The sequence below is a fragment of the Phyllobates terribilis genome, unplaced genomic scaffold, assembly GCF_046119375.1.
Source record: "Phyllobates terribilis strain yellow unplaced genomic scaffold, ASM4611937v1 Scaffold_17__1_contigs__length_24005725, whole genome shotgun sequence".
In the NCBI taxonomy this organism is placed as follows: Eukaryota; Metazoa; Chordata; class Amphibia; order Anura; family Dendrobatidae; genus Phyllobates; species Phyllobates terribilis.
Window position 1 is genome coordinate 15,736,716 of NW_027362777.1, and position 23,384 is coordinate 15,760,099.

The following is a 23,384-nucleotide window of genomic DNA, read 5'->3' on the forward strand; positions in this document are numbered from 1 at the left end:
TTGGAGAGAAAAGGATACGAAGCTTTGGATTTCCGGAGGCCGATTCTTTTGTTCTCAGGGAGATAAGCGAATGCCGGAGCAGCTCTCTCATAGAGAACACAGAAGCTCGGAGCAGAGACCAATGTTCTAGTGTATGGGGGAGTCACGGAAGATAGATTTTGGATGTATCTGATGTGTTTGGGGCCTTTATCTATTTTCCTTTGGCTGCCTTATAAAGGTAACTGAGTTATTAGACTTTAAAGCAGCCACTATTAACACCTTGATGAAATATGAAGTACTAGGTATGTCAAATGCTAGCTCCCTGACATTCATGCAGGCTCGTAAGACAAGCCCGCGTGTTTGCCAGCAGATGATGGCTGTGATAATCAGCCATCATCTGACCCAGTGTTAAATGCCGCTGTTAATCTGTGACAGTGGCATTTACAGCGCGTCAACAAGGGGGCGCACTGTTCTAACTGTTCATCGGCCCTCCCCCGATGCGATTGTGACACCCCAGGGGTCTGGTTGCCACAGTGATAGAGATATTATATCTGAGAGCAGGTGGGAGGTCCTTTGGTCAGGGATCCTGTGCATGCCACACCTCCTGCCCAGTCTTGGGAGGGGAAGGACTTCCCCTATATAAACCTGGGGCTGAGGCAGGGTAGGGAGTTCTGAGAGGAGAAGACAGGGAGCAGAGCTGCTCTATGGGCTCTGCTCCACAGGCAGGCCCTGTCCAGGGGCCTGAGCCTGGAGTCAAGGTGAGTAGAGACAAGAAACAGCAGAAGCAATACTACTACGAGTCAGGGGCTGGCAGCTGCAGAGCTCGCCCTGACTGAGAAGCTTTCTTGCCGGACCCGGCGTCCGAGGCTGTGGGGACTAACTCTTACCCAGCAGCAGAAGCCGACCGGCAGGGGATTTCAGGTCCTCAGGCCCAGAAACCCGAAGGCACGGTCACACGCATGGGACCAGCACCGCCATCGTGGAGCGGAAGCCATTAGAAGGCCCCGAGTCACCGGCCATACGGGTGAGCACCACACGGTACACTCAGGGACGTGGGCTACTTATATCCGCTTCTAGCAAGGTAGCCAGAAGAGTACAGTCAGTTTGGGAGGCCTACAACTCCGCCTGGCCAGGGGAGATCCCATCTGCTCAAGGACTGACCAGGCCCCGTTCACTAGCAAGTACTCCGGGAGGGTCTATCGTTGTTACCAGTAAAGACCCTGAATTACACCGCACCGTCTCTGAGTGGTTCCTGCTACCCCCATCATCCACATCTGCTGCCCTGAGGCCATACCCCTCCCGTTGGGGGTTATACCATCTACGCTGCACCATCCATCCACCGGCCTCAGCGGACTGTCCTGCAGCGGCAGCTCCATAGCTGCATTCAACGGGTGGCGTAGTCGTCCTACATCTACCGCTGTTACATCGCCGCTCAGTTTGACTCCCTGGGCACGGACCGGGTCACCGCCACGAGACTACAACCCTCAAGAGATCCGGCTCCGGGTAAGCTCCCGCGTGCGCAACGCAGCGCGACACAGGCCCAGGGGCGCGTCAACTTTGGCGTAGTCAGCAGGATCTCGTGCCCGCAACCACCGGGTACTGCGTGCCTGAAAAAGAGACTTTTCAAACTTACCTGTGGTGAAGATTCCCGCCATCCGGCGCCTTCTTCAGCCTTCTTCCCGCCATCGGTGAAGTTTCCCGCCATCCGGCGCCATCTTCTGCCTTCTTCCCGCCCTCCGTGGAGTTTTCCCACCATTGGACGCCATCTTGAGGACGCCGCGCGGGAAGAAGAGGGGCGTGGACTCCGAAAGCGCGCGAGAACTGAAGCCCCGCCTCACGTCCGGACGTTGCGTAAGGTCCTGGAAGGAGCCCAGCAGACGCCGACGTCACAGGAGCGCGACGGAAGGTTCTCAACCCTGACGATCCACTGCGGAGCCGCGGCCTACGGAAGAGGATCATCGCAAGGTAGGCCACGGTCCACTAGGGGGGAGGAGGACACCAGGAACGGACAGCAAGATGGCGGACCGGCAGCAGACTAAGCTGCCCAGCATCGGCAGCGCCCCAGCCGTCGCGGGCCCCGACCAGCACCAGGAGAAGACGCGTGACGCAGGAGCGGTCGCGGGAGCAGGTAAGAGGAGTCTCCCTGTCCCGGACGCTGCCAGCGTCAGCCTGCTCCCGGGCCCCCTGGTGGAGCCGCTGACCCCGGGCGCTGCGAACACCGACCTGCTCCAGCCCCCGCAACAAGCCCTGCGGCCGAGCCCTCCAGCCCTGGGCACCGCCACCACCAGCCCGCGCCCAGGCCCAAAGTCGCACTCTCTGACCCCGGGCGTCATCAACGGCGACCCTCTCCAGGCCCGGTCGCAAGGCCTAGTGAACCAGGGCACCGCTGTTCCAACAGTGCCCTCTACTTCCAAAGCACCCCCGGCCTGGTCGCAAGGCCGAGTACCCCCGGGCGCTGCCGCCCCTACGGCGCCCTCAACCTCCACAGTGCCACCCCTGGGCGCAGATCTTTTCGCACAACATGCCAGCCCGGACGGGCACCGCGGACGTGATCTCTATCCGGGTGATGTGGTTACCTTCACCCGGCATAAGGGTGCCAAAGGACTGTACGCCCTCCATGTACACCGTCTGACTGAGGAGGAGCTGCAGTACTACCAATACGAGGAAGGCCAAGAGGACCCGGACGGGTCTGAAGCCTACACACAAGAAGGAGCAGGAGGATGCCGTTACTGAAGTACGGTAAAGTGGAACTGTACATAGTTACCCGTAGGGGTACTTGTGTTGCTAATTAAAATATGGTCCCCGTTGGGACAAGTGTGAACTGTTCCCGTGTGTCCCCTATCCTTAACCAGGCTGAGGACTGTGAGCAGCCATCCCATCTCCCCACAGGCTGAGGACTGTGAGCAGCCAATCCTTATCCCCACTGGCCGAGGACTGAGAGCGGCCATATCTTGTAAATATTATGTGTTTCCAGTTATTTATAGGAGTCCTTGGTGGATTTACCGGGAATCCTTTGTACAGTTAGTGGAGCGTAACCCAGGATGGACTAAAAGACTGTTAAGGACTCGGGGTAAGACAGACCCCTACCTGGTTACGTCTCCCTGTTTTGGTGAAATGGACACCTTGCTTTTCAAAACTGCACCCGGTTGCGGACACGCCGTAACCATCTTATGTGTTTTTCTTATTGTATTGTTATTGTTATACCTTGTTATGTTTTTCTAAAAAAATATGTTTAGTCCCGGAGTACTAAATTTCACTAGGGGGGAATGTGACACCCCAGGGGTCTGGTTGCCACAGTGATAGAGATATTACGTCTGAGAGCAGGTGGGAGGTCCTTTGGTCAGGGATCCTGTGCATGCCACACCTCCTGCCCAGTCTTGGGAGGGGAAGGACTTCCCCTATATAAACCTGGGGCTGAGGCAGGGTAGGGAGTTCTGAGAGGAGAAGACAGGGAGCAGAGCTGCTCTATGGGCTCTGCTCCACAGGCAGGCCCTGTCCAGGGGCCTGAGCCTGGAGTCAAGGAGAGTAGAGACAAGAAACAGCAGAAGCAATACTACTACGAGTCAGGGGCTGGCAGCTGCAGAGCTCGCCCTGACTGAGAAGCTTTCTTACCGGACCCGGCGTCCGAGGCTGTGGGGACTAACTCTTACCCAGCAGCAGAAGCCGACCGGCAGGGGATTTCAGGTCCTCAGGCCCAGAAACCCGAAGGCACGGTCACACGCGTGGGACCAGCACCGCCATCGTGGAGCGGAAGCCATTAGAAGGCCCCGAGTCACCGGCCATACGGGTGAGCACCACACGGTACACTCAGGGACGTGGGCTACTTATATCCGCTTCTAGCAAGGTAGCCAGAAGAGTACAGTCAGTTTGGGAGGCCTACAACTCCGCCTGGCCAGGGGAGATCCCATCTGCTCAAGGACTGACCAGGCCCCGTTCACTAGCAAGTACTCCGGGAGGGTCTATCGTTGTTACCAGTAAAGACCCTGAATTACACCGCACCGTCTCTGAGTGGTTCCTGCTACCCCCATCATCCACATCTGCTGCCCTGAGGCCATACCCCTCCCGTTGGGGGTTATACCATCTACGCTGCACCATCCATCCACCGGCCTCAGCGGACTGTCCTGCAGCGGCAGCTCCATAGCTGCATTCAACGGGTGGCGTAGTCGTCCTACATCTACCGCTGTTACATCGCCGCTCAGTTTGACTCCCTGGGCACGGACCGGGTCACCGCCACGAGACTACAACCCTCAAGAGATCCGGCTCCGGGTAAGCTCCCGCGTGCGCAACGCAGCGCGACACAGGCCCAGGGGCGCGTCACGATCGTGTAACACCGATGGGTCGTCGTGACAGCCAAGGGTCAGCTGAAGACCCTGTGCCTGTCATGACAGTACTCTTGTGAAAGCCAACCTGTGACCTGTGCCTGCCATTGATAGGAGACTTATCATTTATGATTTTTGCTATACACAGCAATACTGTGGCATTGCTGTATATAGCTCAAGCGATCAGATGATCTCAGGGGGAATAAAACATTTTTATGCAAAAAATGAATAAATATATTTATGTGTGTGTGTGTTCAAATCACACCCCTTTTTGCCTAATTAAAAATTAGGAAATAAAAAACAACAACACCTATTTGGTTGATATCGCTACGTTCATAAAAATCAGATCAAGATATAAAATAAATTAATCCAATCTTGACTGAAAAAAAACAGAAATGTAGAAATTTTTGCAAATTTATTAAAAAAGAAAAACTGAAATATCACATGGTCATAAGTATTCAGACCCTTTGCTCAGTATTGAGTAGAAGCACCCTTTTGAGCTAGTACAGCCATGAGTCTTCTTGGGAATGTTGCAACAAGTTTTTCACACCTGGATTTGGGGATCCTCTTCCATTCTTCCTTGCAGATCCTCTCCAGTCCCATCAGGTTGGATGGTGAACGTTGGTCGACAGCCATTTTCAGATCTCTCCAGAGATGCTCAATTGGGTTTAGGTCAGGGCTCTGGCTGGGCCAGTCAGGAATGGTCACAGAATTGTTCTGAAGCCACTCCTTTGTTATTTTAGCTGTGTGCTTAGGGTCATTGTCTTGTTGGAAGGTTAACCTTCGGCCAAGTCTGAGGTCCATAGCACTCTGGAAGAGGTTTTCATCCAGGATATCTCTGTACTTGGCCGCATTCATATTTCCTTCAATTGCAACCATTCGCCCTGTCCCTGCAGCTGAAAAACACTCTCATAGCATGATACTGCCACGACCATGTTTCACTGTTGGAATTGTATTGGACAGTGATGAGCAGTTCCTGGTGTTCTCCACACATACCGCTCAGAATTATCACAAAAAAGTTCTATCTTCGTCTCATCAGACCAGAGAATCTTATTTCTCATAGTTTGGGAGTCCGTCATATGTTTTTGAGCAAACTCTATGCGGGCTTTCATAAGTCTTGCACTGAGGAGAGGCTTCCGTTGGACCACTCTGCCATAAAGGCCCGACTGGTGGAGGGCTTCAGTGATAGTTGACTTTGTGGAACTTTCTCCTATCTCCATACAGCATCTCTGGAGCTGGCTCTTCTCCCACGATTGCTCAGCTTCGCTGGACGGCCAGGTCTAGGAAGACTTTTGGTGGTCCCAAACTTCTTCCATTTAAGGATTATGGAGGCCACTGTGCTATTAGTAACCTTGAGTAATGCAGAAATTGTTTTGTAACCTTGGCCAGATCTGTGCCTTGCCACAATTCTGTCTCTGAGCTCCTTGGGCAGTTCCTTTGAGCTCATGATTTTCATTTGATCTGACATGCACTGTGCGCTGTGAGGTCTTATATAGACAGGTGTGTGCCTTTCCAAATCAAGTCCTATCAGTTTAATTAAACACAGCTGGACTCCAATGAAGGAGTAGAACCATCTCAAGGAGGATCACAAGGAAATGGACAGCATGTGACTTAAATATGAGTGTCTGAGCAAAGGGTCTGAATACTTATGACCATGTGATATTTCAGTTTTTCTTTTATAATTTGCAAAAATTTCTACATTTCTGTTTTCTTTCAGTCAAGATGGGGTGCAGAGTGGACTTTAATGAGAAAAAAATGAACTTTTTAGAATTTACCAAATGGCTGCAATGAAACAAAGAGTGAAAAATGTAAAGGGGTCTGAATACTTTCCGTACTCACTGTATATATTGTATCAGAGAAAACTTACCGCATAGAAATAATAACAGATCCATACTCGCTATGTAGATACAGTAACACAATCAAGCTTGCTACATTGATACCACAACAATTGTATAATAAAAAGCGTGTGGTTTGGAAACTGCTGTCCTAGTTGTGCTGCATTCAAGCAGCATTGTGATAACAATAGTGAACATTACATGAGGGTCTTAGTAAAGTCCCCACACACCAATTGTTTTTTTTAATTCACCTAAAAAAACTGATAGGTTATGTGTACATAAGTCTCTGAATCATAATGGGGATAATTTGGGAAGTCTGGGGAACCTGACATGATCGAGAGGAGATGAGTTTAATGACAAACATATGAAAACATCATGTCTGCATAACCTGTGATTTCTTACATCATAAGACACAATACGTATATCCACATCATTCCATATAAACAGCACATAATTGACAAAGTTGTATCCTTTTTTGTAGTAGACACATAAATATATAAAAGCACATATAGTGTATGTGCAGACCTTATCATACATACACCCACATATAGACAGGCTTACAGTATATGTAGCCACACAGAGAGTCAGCACTTGTGAGGGAGCCAGCAGGCAGATGCCCCCTTGCCCATCCCAGCCCTGCGGTAATAGTAATACACCCCAACCCTCCCCAATTACCATAGACAATAATAATGCTCAACTTTGTTCCCCTCCACAGTTATTGTGCTTAACAATACTAAGGGCTCATTTAGACGTCTGTGCAATGTATGACCGTGGATCTCCTGACCTGAGCATGACGACTTCATAGAAGTATATACAGCTCCATGGTGAAGTCCCGGTGATAAGAAACAGGGAAGGGTAGATGCAATATTCCCACCACCTGGTGGAGTTGAGCCGGTCAGGCTCAACTGTGATGAGAGAAGTAGCACAATGGTATTCCTCGTATAGACTGCTTCTCCACTGTTGAAGTCATCAGAAGGAGACAAAAAATGAGGAAAAAAAGCTTTATGATGGTCCTAGGAAGATGTCAGATCGATTTTGAAACACATTACTATCTTTTAGTATGTTTGTTGTTTTTCTACACCTTCTCATCCTTGTCTTCAGCATGACAGCGCCCACCATAAAGCTTCTTTTCTCATTTTTTACCTCACAATTATAGAAATATATGAGGCTGTCACGCTCCGGTCAGGAGACTCGCGGCCAGCCCATGCATTGTAGTCTGTACTTGGACATTAGAATGAGCTGTAACGAGGTTGTTTTTATCCTCTTTGCTGTAATGTATAGGACACAGTTCAGACTGAACTTTCGTCAGTCCTCATAGAGCAGAGACGCTTAGCACGTGATACCAATAGAGCTCACAGTATTAGAAATATTTATTTTTTCTCCCACCACATATTCAAAAAACCTCATGGAAAAAAGGCAGCCATATTTACCAAAACCAAGATGCTGTTACACTGACTCACTTTTCACGGACAAGCCGTGAGTCAGGGTAGTCAAGGAGTTCGAGGTCAACAGCCAGGAGAGTACATTATAAAAAGAGGGAAGATACAAAGGCCTAGTCAGGTCACAGTCCAGAGTCAGAATTCCAAGGTCAGCATGTGTCAAGGCAAAAGGGGTAATACAAACTGGAAGTCAATAGGGAAAGCCAGGGTCCAGCAACAGAAGATCAGAATGTCTGAATTCTGAGCATAAAGTGCAGAGGGACCAGACCACATTGAGCTGAAAGCTACGACCAGCAGCTATCGGGGACTTACAGCTCGGCTAAGTAGCTGGGTAATCACTAGGAACAGGGAACACCTGAAGTAAACTCAGCACCTCCCAGTCTCAGATTGGGCGTCTGAGCTGTCAATCAAAGTACCGACAGCTCAGCACGTCCCTGCACTAGATTGGATGACTGACCTGTCACTCACTGCGTCCAAGACACACTGAGCGGAGGAATCGTGACAGACACAATATCAACTACACTGCAGGACACAACAGTCCCCATAATAAAGGCGGAGGCAGCACAGGTGCAATATAGATGAAACAACCACTTACACCGACGGTTCATGGAAGGGCGGCTGCGTAGTATTATCTGTGTGACTGGCGCCCTATATCGGCCTTATCCATCTGCACTTATAAGTGTGGTACATAGTGTCTGGCCTATAGCCTAATAGAGACGCTCACCACACACTTAACACTTATACAGGCTCCATCCTGCAGGGTACAGCAGAGTCCTGTATACACTGAGACCCCTGATCATGTGACCCCTGACTCCTCCCCTCCTGTGACCTCATCACAGGTCCTGTGCGCACAGAACAGCCATTTATGTGGTGGCGGCTCTGCAGGTGGAGGTATGTGGAGATTCCCCATTATTCTCTATATCGCCTCCATACTCCGCAGCACGTACACACATTAATATCACCATCCCCATTGGGGCTCACACTCTCTATAGACTTTATTCACACATTGCATTTTGCAGCTACAAAAACAATTAGATTTTTACATTTGTCTGACCTCCCAACTGTCAGGGAATATAAAGAGGGATAGATTGTACATCATGACATCTTAGTCCACGTCCATAACCATTCCTCCAACCCCTAACCACACCCATTACCATTTAATTCTAACCTGAACACATAAAGTAAATGGACGACCCCTTTACACTTAGGCCGTCTCCTCGGTGTTCCTTTCTATCCTCAGACCATCTCCTCTGCATTTCTTGTCGGTCTTCTCAGCGCTCCTCTTTACTCTCAGGCCATCTCCTCAGCACTCCTCTTTACTCTCAGGCCATCCCCTCAGCGCTCCTCTTTACTCAGGCCATCTCCTCAGCGCTCCTCTTCACTCTCAGGCCATCTCCTCAGTGCTCCTCTTTACTCTCAGGCCATCTCCTCAGTGCTCCTCTTTACTCTCAGGCCATCTCCTCAGCGCTCCTCTTTACTCTCAGGCCATCTCCTCAGCGCTCCTCTTTATTCTCGGGCCATCTCCTCAGCGCTCCTCTTTACTCTCAGGCCATCGCCTCAGCACTCCTCTTTAATCTCAGGCCATCTCCTCAGCGCTCCTCTTTAATCTCAGGCCATCTCCTCAGCGCTCCTCTTTACTCTCAGGCCGTCTCCTCAGCGCTCCTCTTTACTCTCAGGCCATCTCCTCAGCACTCCTCTTCACTCTCAGGCCATCTCCTCAGTGCTCCTCTTTACTCTCAGGCCATCTCCTCGGCGCTCCTCTTTACTCTCAGGCCGTCTCCTCAGCGCTCCTCTTTACTCTCAGGCCATCTCCTCAGCACTCCTCTTCACTCTCAGGCCATCTCATCAGCGCTCCTCTTTACTCTCAGGCCATCTCCTCGGCGCTCCTCTTTACTATCAGGCCAATCTCCTTAGCGCTCCTCTTTACTCAGGCCATCTCCTCAGCGCTCTCCTTTACTCTCAGGCCATCTCCTCAGCGCTCTCCTTTACTCTCAGGCCATCTCCTCAGCGCTCTCCTTTACTCTCAGGCCATCTCCTCAGCGCTCCTCTTTATGCTCAGGCCATCTCCTCGGCGCTCCTCTTTACTCAGGCCATCTCCTCGGCGCTCCTCTTTACGCTCAGGCCATCTCCTCGGCGCTCTTCTTTACGCTCAGGCCATCTCCTCGGCGCTCTTCTTTACGCTCAGGCCATCTCCTCGGCGCTCCTCTTTACGCTCAGGCCATCTCCTCGGCGCTCCTCTTTACTATCAGGCCATCTCCTTAGCGCTCCTCTTTACTCAGGCCATCTCCTCAGCGCTCTCCTTTACTCTCAGGCCATCTCCTCAGCGCTCCTCTTTACTCAGGCCATCTCCTCAGCACTCCTCTTTACTCTCAGGCCATCTCCTCGGGACTCCTCTCTGCCCTCAGTCTGTCTCCTCATCGCTTTTCTATGCTCCCAGGCAGTCTCCTCAGTGCTTCTCTCTACACATAGGCTGTCTCCTCAGTGTTCCTCTCTGCTCTCAAGCTGCCTCCTTTGCACTCATCTCTAACCTCAGGCTGTCTCCTTACCACTCATCTCTTCCTTCAGGCAGTCCTTTTAAGGACTAGGTTACAGCATTTCCTACGACTTTTATCAGGCAGGTCTGTGCTCTTAAATAGATAGATTGTGGGAGTAAAGACTAATTGTAATTGGAGTCCTTTTCAGGACTAGGTTACATCAGTTCCTATCAGTTTTTGCCAGGCAGGTCTGTGCCAGTGCTGTGCAAGTTTTTTTCACAGCATTTGGCTGAATCTAGCAAAGCTAATCCTTTTTGGCCTATTGCAGAGTGTGTTAGTCAGTGGAGTAGCCTATCTGTGTTGCAAGATATACCACCTGTGTATAGAATACCAATTTTTTTACTGCACCTAGTGAAGTAAAATCTTTTGGGCATAGCATCATTCTATTAGTCCATCTATACTGACCTCCATCAGGTTGCAAATTGAATATAATTTTTTTCTGCATCTAGCTCTGAAAAAATATTGGGCTTCTAGCTGTGTGTGGGACTTGTATTAGTCCATCTATACTGACCTCCATCAGGTTGCAAACTGCATATATTTTTTTCTTCATCTACCTCTGAAAAAATATTGGACTTCTAGCTGTGTGTGGGACTTGTTCTATTAATCCATCTATACAGACCTCCATCAGGTTGCAAACTGAATATATTTTTTTCTGCATCTACCTCTGAAAAAATATTGCGCTTCTAGCTGTGTGTGGGACTTGTTGTATTAGTCCATCTATACTGACCTCCATCAGGTTGCAAACTGAATATATTTTTTTCTGCATCTACCTCTGAAAAAATATTGGGCTTCTAGCTGTGTGTGGGACTTGTTCTATTAATCCATCTATACAGACCTCTATCAGGTTGCAAACTGAATATATTTTTTTCTGCATCTACCTCTGAAAAAATATTGGGCTTCTAGCTGTGTGTGGGACTTGTTGTATTAGTCCATCTATACTGACCTCCATCAGGTTGCAAACTGAATATATTTTTTTCTGCATCTACCTCTGAAAAAATATTGGGCTTCTAGCTGTGTGTGGGACTTGTTCTATTAATCCATCTATACAGACCTCCATCAGGTTGCAAATTAAAAATAATTTTTATCTGCATCTAGCTCTGAAAAAATATTTGGCCTTCTAGCAGTGTGTGGGACTTTCTCTATTAGTCCATCTATACTGACCTCCATCAGGTTGCAAATTGAATATAATTTTTTTCTGCATCTAACCCAGCCAATAGTTTTGGCCTAATACCACAGTTTGGCCACTCAGCTCTGCTCGGTTCCCATCCATTGTTTTTTTGTGCAAACAACTCCAGAGTTGTTAATTAGTTAAACACCAAAATGAGTGGAAAAAGGCCTGCTGCTGGTGGAAAGGGGAATAGGCGTGTTGGGAAGGGGAAAAAAGGTTGTGTCCGTGGGGTAGGTGTTAAAGCAACAGTAACATCTGCAGAAGAAAGACCATTTTCCAGCCAAACTAAAATGTCTACTTCTTTTAGCGGACAATGTGATAAGATCCCTTTCTTACGACCACGCCAATCGCTACAAATTCCAGATGAGGCACAAAAACAGCAGGTGCTTCAACGGATATCAAGTGCTCCTTTAAGTGGGCTCTCCTCCACATCAACTTCAACATCACAAATACTCCAGTCCTCAAAGGTGTCACCCCAATCGCACTTGCTTCCTCACAGCTCCCAAATCTCCAGCTGCCCGTCTGAGTATGAGGTAGAACAGATGGTTGAGTCTGCAGAGCTGTTTACTCATACTATAGCCTGGGAATCAGAGGTCGACTCCAGCGCTTCTGTGAATCCAGACGAGGAAATGATCTGCACTGATGCCCAGAATCTTTATGAGTCGGATCCAGGACCAGACGCAGAAGGTTTCTGACCATAATGTAGACCCTCATTCCCAAACTGTAACTCCTGTTGGTGGAGACAATTAGGAAGACGATGATAAGACTCAAATACCTGATTGGAGCGACAACTTTAGTTTTTTGTCAGGGCAGGAACAGGTTGGCTCTGGGGACGACGGGTGTGATAACGCACAGGGTGATGATGATGAGGTTGGAGATCCCACTTACTGTCAACCCACAGTCAGCCAAGAGATGAGGTCAGCAGAGGAGGTGGAGGAAGATGCTAGTGACGACGAGGTCAGGTTGCGCCTTCCTGGACAGAGACGTAGTACTGGAAGCACGTCAACAACTGCATCCTCAAACACAACTCTGCCTCTCACCACAAGTCGTGGTGGCTCTTCAGGTCGCATGGGTGCTAAGCCTTGCATAGCCTGGGCATTTTTTCAGATCGATAAAGATGACCCAACTCGTGTTATCTGTAACATTTGTCAGCAAAAGCTAAGTAGAGGCCAAAAAATACATAGTTTGAGTACTTCATGCATGAACCGGCACATGGACATGAAGCATAAGTTGCAGTGGGAAGCTCAGTGTGCTACAATGCGGCCTAGCCGGCCGGGCCAACCACCGTCTGCCATATCTTGTGCATCCGCGGCCTCTTCATCCTCTGTGACTGGGGGGACAGCAGTCACACCTGTTTTGGGGCGCAGACCTGCCACCTCTTTACCCGCAACAGCCAGCGTGATTGGCAGGTCATCATTTTCTTTGGAGGTGGTAACACCAGCTGGTGTTGAGCGCTGTCCGACATCGATAGCACCACCTTTGGATCAAGGCAACCTAACATGTCCGCCTGCATCTTCCTCACAGACCGGCAGTTTGCCGGGGACACCCTTATCAACAATAGCCAGCCCTCGGTCCCTCAGATGTGGACAAGTAAAAGACCATTTCCTCCTAGCCATGAGAAAGCTAAAAGGTTGAATTTCACCATCTGCAAGTTCTTGGCTACAGAAATGCTGCCTTTCCGCCTGGTGGACACAGAGGATTTTCGAGACCTTATGTCCGTCGCAGTGCCCCAGTACCAGATGCCCAGTCGGCACTACTTCTCAAAGAAAGGTGTGCCTGCGCTCCACCAGCATGTCGCACACAACATCACCGCTTCTTTGAGAAACTCTGTGTGTGACAGGGTGCATTTCACCACAGACACTTGGACGAGTAGGCATGGACAGGGGCGTTACATGTCGCTGACTGGGCACTGGGTAACTATGGTGACAGCAGGACAAGGGGCTGCTGTCCAAGTCTTGCCGTCCCCACGAGTTGTGCGTCAATCCTCTTTATGTCAAAGTTCCTCCACTGCTTCTGCCTCCTCAACCTCCTCTCGGTCTTCCACCTGCACCCAAAGCCTGTCTGGTCATGCCACAAGCTTTCTAACTGCGCAGAAGGGATCCTGCACACCTCCTTACTATGCTGGCAGTAGGGCTCAACGTCATCAGGCGGTTTTTACATTGAAATGTCTGGGAAATGTGAGTCACACAGCTGAGGAGTTGTGGTCAGCTCTGGAGAACCAATTTCATGAATGGTTGTCTCCACTGGACCTGAAACCAGGGAAGGCCGTGTGCGACAATGCTGCAAACCTGGGTGCGGCCCTTCGCCGGGGCAATGTCACACACGTGCCTTGTATGGCTCACGTGTTGAACCTGGTTGTCCAGCAATTTTTAGCCCACTATCCCAGACTAGATGGCCTTCTGCAGAGGGCACGGTCGCTGTGTGCTCACTTTCGCCGTTCGCATCCCGCAGCTCAGCGACTTACATCTCTACAGAAGTCGTTGGGCCTGCCACTTCACCGGCTAAAATGCGATGTGCCTACCCAGTGGAATTCAACTCTGCACATGTTGCAGCGACTGTGGCAGCACCGACAAGCCCTGGTGCAATACGTTCTGACGTATAGCCTGGGCCAACGAGATCCAGAGGTGGGGCAAATCACGCTGGAGGAGTGGTCTCAGATCAGGGACCTATGCACCCTTCTGCACAGTTTTGAAATGGCGACGAAGATGTTTAGTGCTGACGATGCCATTATCAGCATGACTATTCCGGTGATTTACATGCTGGAGCACATGTTAAACAGAATTCGGAGTCAGGTGGTGGCACAAGAGGAGGTGGAGGAAGTAGAGGAGGAGGAGTTGTATGCGGAAGGGCTAACATCTGCAAGGTCCAGACGGTCGGCAGCACCCAGGCGGCAGGCATGTGAGGGTGGGGGAGATGGTTTTACCAGGGCGCATGGTAGCAGCCAAACTAGTGAGGAAGGTGCAGTAGCCCAGGAAGAAGTGGAGGACGAACTGATGGAAGACTCATCAGATGAGGGAGACCTTGATCACATTTCTGTTGTGCGAGGTTGGGGGGAGAGGACAGAGGAAGGAAGCATGATTGTTACCTCGCCACCAACACAACAGGGACTTGGTGCTCCTGGATGTGCAACACACATGAGTGCCTTCTTGCTGCACTACCTGCAACATGACCCTCGAATTGTGAGAATTAGAAATAATCCTGACTACTGGGTTGCCACACTGTTAGATCCCCGGTACAAAAGTAAATTTGCAGAAATTATTCCTGCCATAGAAAGGGATGCACGCATGCAGGAGTATCAGCAGAGACTGTTGCAGAATCTTACATGTGCTTTTCCACAAAATACCAGTGGTGCACGTAGTGAATCTCACAGTTCCAACTTGCCAACCGTGGGACCGTCAAGTGTTCAGCACTCAAACCGTAACAGAACCACAGTATCTGCTGGTAACATCAATTTTGCGGAATCATTTCACCACTTTTTTAGCCCATCCTTTCAAGGCCACAGGAGACAAGAAGTCTGACACATAGTCAACGCCTAGAGACGATGGTACAGGAGTATCTCCAAGTAAACATTGAAGCCACGACTGTGTCACTGGACCCTTGCTCTTTTTGGGCTTCCAATCTGGATAAATGGCCGGAGCTAGCCACTTACGCCTTGGAGATCTTGTCATGCCCCGCAGCCAGCGTTCTGTCTGAACGTGTGTTCAGCGCTGCTGGTGGTGTGCTGACAGATAAGCGCACGCGGCTCTCCACTGATAATGTAGACAGACTCACGTTCATAAAGATGAACAAATCATGGATCCGAAACAACTTTTCTACCCCTGTGTCATCCTGGGGAGAGTAAAAGCTTGATGATTGGTTAAAATCACCCTACCAACCGTTTTAAGCTTTCAAATTACTAATCATGTTTATCTGTATCTTGGCTGGAAAATAATTTGGGCTTTGTAGCAGTGTGCAGCACTGATTCTATTAGGCCATCTATAATAAGCTCCACCAGATTTAAAATTACTAATCATGTTTATCTGTATCTTGACTGGAAAATAATTTGGGCTTTGTAGCAGTGTGCAGCACTGATCCTATTAGGCCATCTATACTAAAGCTTCACCAGATTTAAAATTAATAATAATTTTTAGCTGCATCTAGCCCGGAAAATAATTTTGGGGCTCCGAGATGCGCAAGACACATAAGTGCCTTCTTGCTGCACTACCTGCAGCATGACCCTCATATTGTCAGAATTCGAAGTAATCATGACTACTGGGTTGCCACACTCTTAGATCCCCCAAACTTTTCGATCAACCTTTTCATTTTAATAAAGACCAAAAAAATGGTCATTTTTGAAATTATAAGCATTAGCAGGTTGTTAGAAACTGAAATCAAACAGTTTTCAACTGAAAACTTTATTCTAGGTGATGTTACATTTTCACATAGGACCCCTTGTTCGAAAGGAGCTTCTGAACTCTCTCGTCCATTGAATTTGTCAGGTTTTGGATGGTTTCTGCTTCAATTGTTTTGCATGAGGACAGAATACCCTCCCAGAGCTGTTGCTTAGATGTGAACTGCCTCCCGCCATCATAGACACTCCTTTTAATGATGCTCCAAAGGTTCTGAATGGGGTAGAGGTCAGGGGAGCATGGGGGTCACACCATAAGTTTGTCCCCTTTTGTGCCCATATCAGCCAGAGATGCAGATGTTTTATGTGCAGCATGAGATGGTGCATTATCATGCAGAAAAATGATCTTGCTGTGAAATACACGGTTCTTCTTCTTGAACCATGGCAGGAAGTGCTGTTTGAGAAAATCCACATACATTATGGAGTTCATCTTTAGCACCTTCAGGGATCCTAAAGGGGCCGACAATCTCTCTCCCCATGATTCCAGCCCAAAACATTACTCCACCTCCTCCTTGTTGGCGCTGTAGCCGTGTTTGCGTGGGGTGTCCATCAACCAGCCATCCTCCACTCCATCCATCTGGACCATCGAGCGCTGCACGGCACTCATCCGTGAACAAAACCGTTTTGAAATCAGTCTTCATGTAATGTTTGGCCCACTGGAGCCGTTTCTGCTTGTGTGAAGTGGATAGAGGAGGTCGACAGGATGGCGTATACACAGCTGCAAACCTCTGAAGGACCCTGCATCTTGTTGTTCGGGGGACGTTGGAGGCACCAGCAGCTTCAAAAACTTGTCTGCTGCTATGACAAGGCTTTTTTGCCGCTGCTCTTTCAACCTGACGTAATTGCCTATAGGAAAGAGTCCTCAATTTGCCCTTATCAGCACGCACACGTGTGTACTGTGAATCAGCTACATACTTCTTGATTGCCAAGACACTTCATCCTGATCATCGCACAATGTTGATTGTAGTCATGCCTTGACCTAAACACTCCACAATTTGTTGCTTCTCAGCAGCCGACACATCTTTTTCTTTCCCATTTTGGCAGAAAATGTAGGCTGCTTAATAATGTGAGAGAGCCTTCTTAAGTAGTCTTGCCTTTCATTGGACACACCTGCCAAACTAATTAGCACAGGTGTCTGCAATTGCTTACAGTGATATAAAGAGCCCTGACACACATCACCATCAATGAGTTTAACTGACAAACAAACAAATTCTTCCCTTATCACTCCTAAACACTTTTTGCATAATAATTTGGAACACAGTGTACATGTGCTTTTCCACAAAACACCAGTGGTTCACGTAGTGAATCTTACAGTTCTAACTTGCCAACCGTGGTCTGTATGGAGTTGTTCAATAAAGGGCCCAAAATTAAGATAACATAGATGGGAGAGGTCTCTATGAATAGGAATTACTAAGTATTTGATACCCTGTGAGGGCCAGGCAAAGGGAAAGTTGGACTGGATGGAATCCTATATGGATTTGGGGAGGGAGACATCGAGGGCCTCAGACTTCGCTGCATTGATTTTAAAATTTGACCATGTAACAAAGTGATCTATTTCAGCCATAACAGCATGGATGGATATATGTGATTGAGTGATATATACTAGGACATCATCAGCAAATAGAGAGCACTTGTACTCGGTGCCTCCCACCTTAATCCACCTAATATTGGGGTTATGGCGAATTGATGAGAGCAGGTGCTCCATCACTAGGATGTATAAGAGAGGGGACAGAGGACATCCCTGCCTTGTCCCATTGGTGATTGTGAAAGGTGATGAAAATGTTCTGATGCACCCCCTGGGCCTTGGGACACCCGGAGCTGGAGCCTTTTTGGTGGATGCTGGTGGTTGTAGTCTTCGTGGCGGCGACCCGGTTCCGTGGCTCAGGGCGGTCAAACCAGTGGCGGAACTATTTATGTGGTTTTGATGTTTAAATGTCCGACTACGCCACCCGTGGATTGCGGTCAGAGTGAACCGCCGCTCCAGGGCAGACCGCTGAGGCTGGTGTTGTGGGTGCAGCAGAGCGTAGCATAACTCCCCACGGGAGGAGTATAGCCTCAGGGCAGTGTATGCGGAGGATGGGGGTGATGGTGCAGGGCAGCAGCAGTAACGACACGGAGTCAGTGATGCAGTCCAGGGCCTTTACTCACAGTTCTTATTATCCAGACCACGTCTGCAGGTAACGGCTGCCCACGTCGTACTGTGCTCACCAGGTGAGGGGCTCAGACAACTCCCAGATAACTTTGGAGCGCTTCACAGGACCCCCTTTGTGTGTCCTTTGTCTGGCCTTTCTTACCAACCCTTCTGTCCGGCTGCCTCGGGCCTCCTCTTGGTAAACTTGGCGCCAGTTTCCCTGACCCTATGTGGTGCCTTCCTAGCGGGTGTAGCGAGGGGCTGCGCCACATAAAATGTCACAGCCTCCGGTTTCTAGCTGAGGGTCGTTTCCTGCCTCCAATAGTTTCGGGGACCGGTCTCCCCCTTTGGCCTGACCCCTCCACGCAGGTGGATTCGGGCGTGCGGTGGCGACTCGCCCGTCCGCACCCCTGGGATCCCTTCGTTCCTCGGTCCTGGAGCCTTCTCCGCTCCTCTTCCTTCCTTCTCCCTCTTCCAGGCCTGGGCCTCTGTTACTAGGCCCGCCTCCGGAGCAGAGCTCATGCAGAGCCCCTGCTCCCTGCCACTTCTGCTCAGACTTCTCTGCACTGAACTAAGATGGTCCCCACCTTTTATACTCCCTTCTCAATGCACCCAGGAACTGCTTCCTCCCTGCTCCTGCACTACAGGGTTCCCCTTCCTCAGTGTTCCCTCCCCCCACTCCAGCCAGGGACAGGGACTGTCGTGCCCATCTCAGAGGCATATTGGTCGCCCTGCCCCACGGCAATGTGGTGTAATGCATGCAGGTGTCGGGTCCTGATCCACACTCCATCCTTACCTGAGAGTGAGATATCACACCACTGGGTGAGGTGCAATACCTCTGTAGCAACCGAGCCCTCAGGGTGCTACAGTTCCATTTATCTTCAGCCTAGGTGACGTATTGTGATACAGGGCCGTGATTTTGGCTATAAAAGGGTCCCCTAGACCCCTACCCCAAGCTTTTTAAGAGAATCATATATGGCGTGCCAGGAGACTCTATGGGATGCTTTCTCAGCATCCAACGAGAGTATCTAATTACAAATTTTTAACTGCATCTAGCCCAGGAAATACTTTGTGCCTAGTAGCAGGGTCTGCTAGTCAGCGGATTATCCCGGCTGTTAAGCAAGCTACACCACCTGTAGTTTGGACACTTAATTTTTTCAAAGGAAATGCTTCGGGACCACGGGATACTCAGTGAAGAGCATCAGGAGGCACCCCAAGGCATAGGGGCTGGGACTGGCAGTAGGATGCCTTGCGGTGGACAGCCGAGCTCGATCCTTATAAAAGCTTTTTAACTGCAGCAGCTTTAGTGGACGCTACTGGAGCTGGAATTACGCGGCTGCTGGCATGAGACTTGCCCTCCAATAGATCCTTGTAAATGGATTTAAAGTGTATTCATTCAAATTAGAGAGACAATTTAAATTAAAAAGCTTAGAGCTGCCTCCACCACAGGGGGGCTCGCTCGACCCACCAGCGGACAGGCACCAGTATTGGGAGAGGGGGGCTGGCCGTCAGGGTTCACCGCGGCTCTGGCACAAACCCGGCGACACGGAGGTGGCACGGGCAGGAGCGGACTGAACGTGTCGGCTTCTCACTTTTTGGATTTTAGAAGGGCATGACATGCCTATATCTGTGTCTCCCCCTCCTTTTACTCCTCCACCTCTTTTCTTTTCGCATGACTATATGTACTTGTCACTTTTCCATGTGTTAGTTGTGTCTTCTGAGCAGTTTGTCAGCTTTTGGACACCTTTGAAGGTGTTTTCTATGTGTTTCTATGTGTTTTTGTTTGCCTGCCATTGGTTTTAACGGTGTTCGACGAACAGTTCGACGAACAGTTCGGCGAACACACGGGTGTTCGACGAACCGAACCGAACTCGAACACTACGGGGGTGGCTCAACACTATACACAATCTATGAGCCTGTGTAACAAATACTATAATCAGCATTACTCACCTTCCCCTGCTCCAGTGCCGGCTCTCTGCTGCTCGGGTCTTCTTTATAGGCTGCAGTGGTGATGTCATGTCTTTAGCGTGTGTGACAACTGCAGCCAATCACTGAGCTCAACTGTTCATACTGAATATATTGGCATCAGTTCTGAGATCAGTGGTTGACTGCAGCGGTCTAATGCGCTACAGGTGTGATGGACTCTACCAGGCATGTAGAGTCCATCTGTTCACCTTTTCTGCGTCGCACAAAGACACGGTGGTTGGAACCAAAGATCTCAAATTTGGACTCATCACCGTGTCTTTGTGCGAAGCAGAAAATGTGAACGGATGGACTCTACATGCCTGGTTCCAACCCTGAAGCATGGAGTAGGAGGTGTGATGGTGTGACGGTGCTTTGTTGGTGACACTGTTGGGGATTTATTCAAAATTGAAGGCATACTGAACCAGCATAGCTACCACAGCATCTTGCAGCGGCATGCTATTCCATCCGGTTTGCATTTAGTTGGACCATCATTTATTTTTCAACAGGACAATGACCCCAAACACACCTCCAGGCTGTGTAAGGGCTATTTGACCAAGAGGGAGAGTGATGGGGTGCTACGCCAGATGTCCTGGCCTCCTCAGTCACCAGATCTGAATCCAATCGAGATGGTTTGGGGTGAGCTGGACCGCAGAGTGAAGGCAAAAGGGCCAACTAGTGCTAAGCATCTCTGGGAACTCCTTCAAGATTGTTGGAAGACCATTTCCAGTGACTACCTCTTGAAGCTCACCAAGAGAATGCCAAGAGTGTGCAAAGCCGTCATCAAAGCAAAAGGTGGCTACTTTTGAAGAACCTAGAATATAAGACATATTTTCAGTTGTTTCACACTTTTTTGTTAAGTATATAATTCCACATGTGTTAGTTCATAGTTTTGATGCCTTCAGTGTGAATGTACAATTTTCATAGTCATGAAAATACAGAAAAATCTTTAAATGAGAAGGTGTGTCCAAACCTTTGGTCTGTACTATATATAATATAATATATATATATATATATATATATATATATATATATGGGCAGAGGAAGTGGGGGGTTAGGTAAGGTTGCAGCTGGACACGTTGTGGATGAGGGGAGGTATGTGTTCCCGAGGTACCAAGCTTCGGTGATGTAGGACCCGGAGAAGCAGGCTCCAGCACACATAGTGCTGAGAGGGAGTTAATGGGCCCGGATTAAAGGGCTGGGTTTTATGAGCAGCTGAAAGAGCTGGGGGATCAGCTGCTCACTTACCTCCAGTCCAGGTCTTGGAAGGCCTGACTTAAGACAGCTGCGCCTGTCTCAGTGTGCTGTGTGTTGTGCAAGGTGAGCAGACCTTGCATGTGCTGCTCAGAGTCTGCTGGAGGCAGAGAAAAGCATCTGCATTTAAACGGCTGAGGCCGCGCTCTATATGGACCTGCTATTTTATGTTTTGTTCTGTTATACCTTTTTGGAACCTGAAAGAGGCTGTGATATTTTTGTCTCCTGCCTGGTTTATGGACATTTAATAAACCACCAGTTTGTTTGAACCTATGGACTGCATCCCTGTGTGAACCAGCGCCTACCGTAGAGCTGACCCCTCACAATAAATAAATATATATATATTTTTTTTTTCATTACTCTCCTTAGGTGTCCTGCCTATTTTTCCCACTTACACATAGTGCTATAACCATCTATAGTGCCCTATAAAGTAATAGCCCCCCCCTTCTCATTGCCTTATACAGTAATGATCCTCATCTTTGTTACCCCATAGTTTTAGTGCCCCACACCACTAATAGGTTTCTTCTCCTCTTTTGCTGTATTCTACAGGATATGGTTGTAATCATTTTTTTTTGTAACACCTGAGCATTCACTTCACCGTGCTAGGTGCCACCATGCCAGTGTTTCTTTTTGTATTACCATAAAAAAACAGTGCACCCCTAATACACATTGAAATAACTGAGAGATTTAAACTTGCTTATAACATATCATAATCACAATGGAGACAAGCCTCAGAATATTGCCCAACTATTTTCACTTTTTGGCTTTGTCAGGGGTGAGATGTGGAATCCACATTCTATGGATTGAGGGATGATTCCTGAACATTGCACCCATAGCTTATAGCAGGTGAGAATAAAAAATAGTTTTCTTGATCACTTTGAAACATACACTGTGCGTGCAATTATTAGGCAAGTGAATATTTTGACCATATGATCATTTTTATGTAGATTTTCCAAATACAAGCGGTATAAACTTAAATGTTTAGTGGATGAAGTAGATCAGCTGATGTGTATTGTAGTGAGGGGTGTGTGGCCTATGGATATTGAAACCCTTTATCAGGGGTGTACAATTATTAGGCAGCTTATTTTTCTCCGGCAAAATGGGCCAAAAACTGTTTTAACTGACTATAAAAACTCAAAAATAGTTAAGTCTTACAGAGTGATGCAGCACTCCTTAAATTGCTCAGATATTGGGTGTGATCACAGAACCTTCAAAAGTGTATAGGGTCACAAAAGGAAAAAAAGAATAGCATTAGCTGCAAAAGATTTCAGAAGACTCAAACGTGAAGCGACCAGGAAGATATTATCCTCCAGTGCTGTCATATTCCAGAACTGCAGCCTTCCTGGAGGCCCAGAAGTGCAAGATGTTCAGTGCTCAGAGACAAGGCCGAGGCTGAATACCGACCACCACTGAATAAGACACAAGAAAAGACTTGTCCAAGAAATATCGGAAGACAGATTTTTCAAAGGTTTTATGGACTGATGATAGTGACTTTTGACGGACCAGATGGATGGGCCCGTGGCTGGATCAGTAATGGGCACAGACCTCGACTTCGACTCAGATGCTACCGACGTGGAGGTGGGAACTGCTATGGGCTGGTATTATTACAGATGAGCTAATTGGACCTATTCAAGTTGAAGATAGATGCAAAATCAACTCCCAAACCTTCTGCCAATTTTTAGAAGACACTTTCTTTAAACAGAGGTACAGAAAAAATCTTCATCTTTAAAAAAAAACAGGATTGTTCTGCAGGACAATGCTCAATCGCAGCATCAAAGTCTTCACTGCTCAGTACCTGGAAAGGTCTTAAAGATGAAAGACTAATGACATGACTTTTTCCTCTCTGGACCTAAACCTTCCTGAGAACTTTCGAGCTTTTCTTAAACTCGAGATTTATGGTGAAGGAGAACAGTCCCCTCTCTGATCAGTGTCTGGGACTATGGTTGGTGCTGCCCACAAAGATGAATGTCAACAGAGTAAGAAACTAATTGACTCCATGGATGGGTGGCTTATCACTGGTGTTGAGAAGAATGGTGGCTATATTGGTCACTGATATATATTTATTAAATGTCAGAAATGTATACTATAACAGATGAAAATAAACAATTAAGATGGAAAATTTACATTTTTCATATAGTTGCATAATAATTCTGGACACAGAGATATTCTGCTAAGACAACACCTCACTTTTACTTTCTTAAATATTCAGGTTTCAGGTTTATTACCCTTTGGATTGACCAACAACACTGGAGATGTTAAGGCTGTGTGCCCACAATGCGTTTTTTAAGCGTTTCCGCAGTGGCAAAAACGCTGCAGAAACACTTAAAAAACGCATGGTAGAAGGCCTGCCATGTTCCCAAATGATAATCCGCATGT

At 48.3% G+C, this 23,384-nt stretch overlaps 1 protein-coding gene across 1 annotated transcript in view; it reads left to right on the forward strand.

Annotated features, from left to right (window-relative positions):
• The first annotated feature begins 8,400 nt into the window (after positions 1-8,400).
• Positions 8,401-23,384, forward strand: part of LOC141176115 (uncharacterized) — a 30,329-nt gene continuing 15,345 nt past the window's right edge. The window contains exon 1 of the mRNA XM_073660109.1: positions 8,401-8,463. The gene's annotated coding sequence lies outside the window, so the exon portion shown is untranslated. The remainder of the gene's footprint in view (positions 8,464-23,384) is intronic.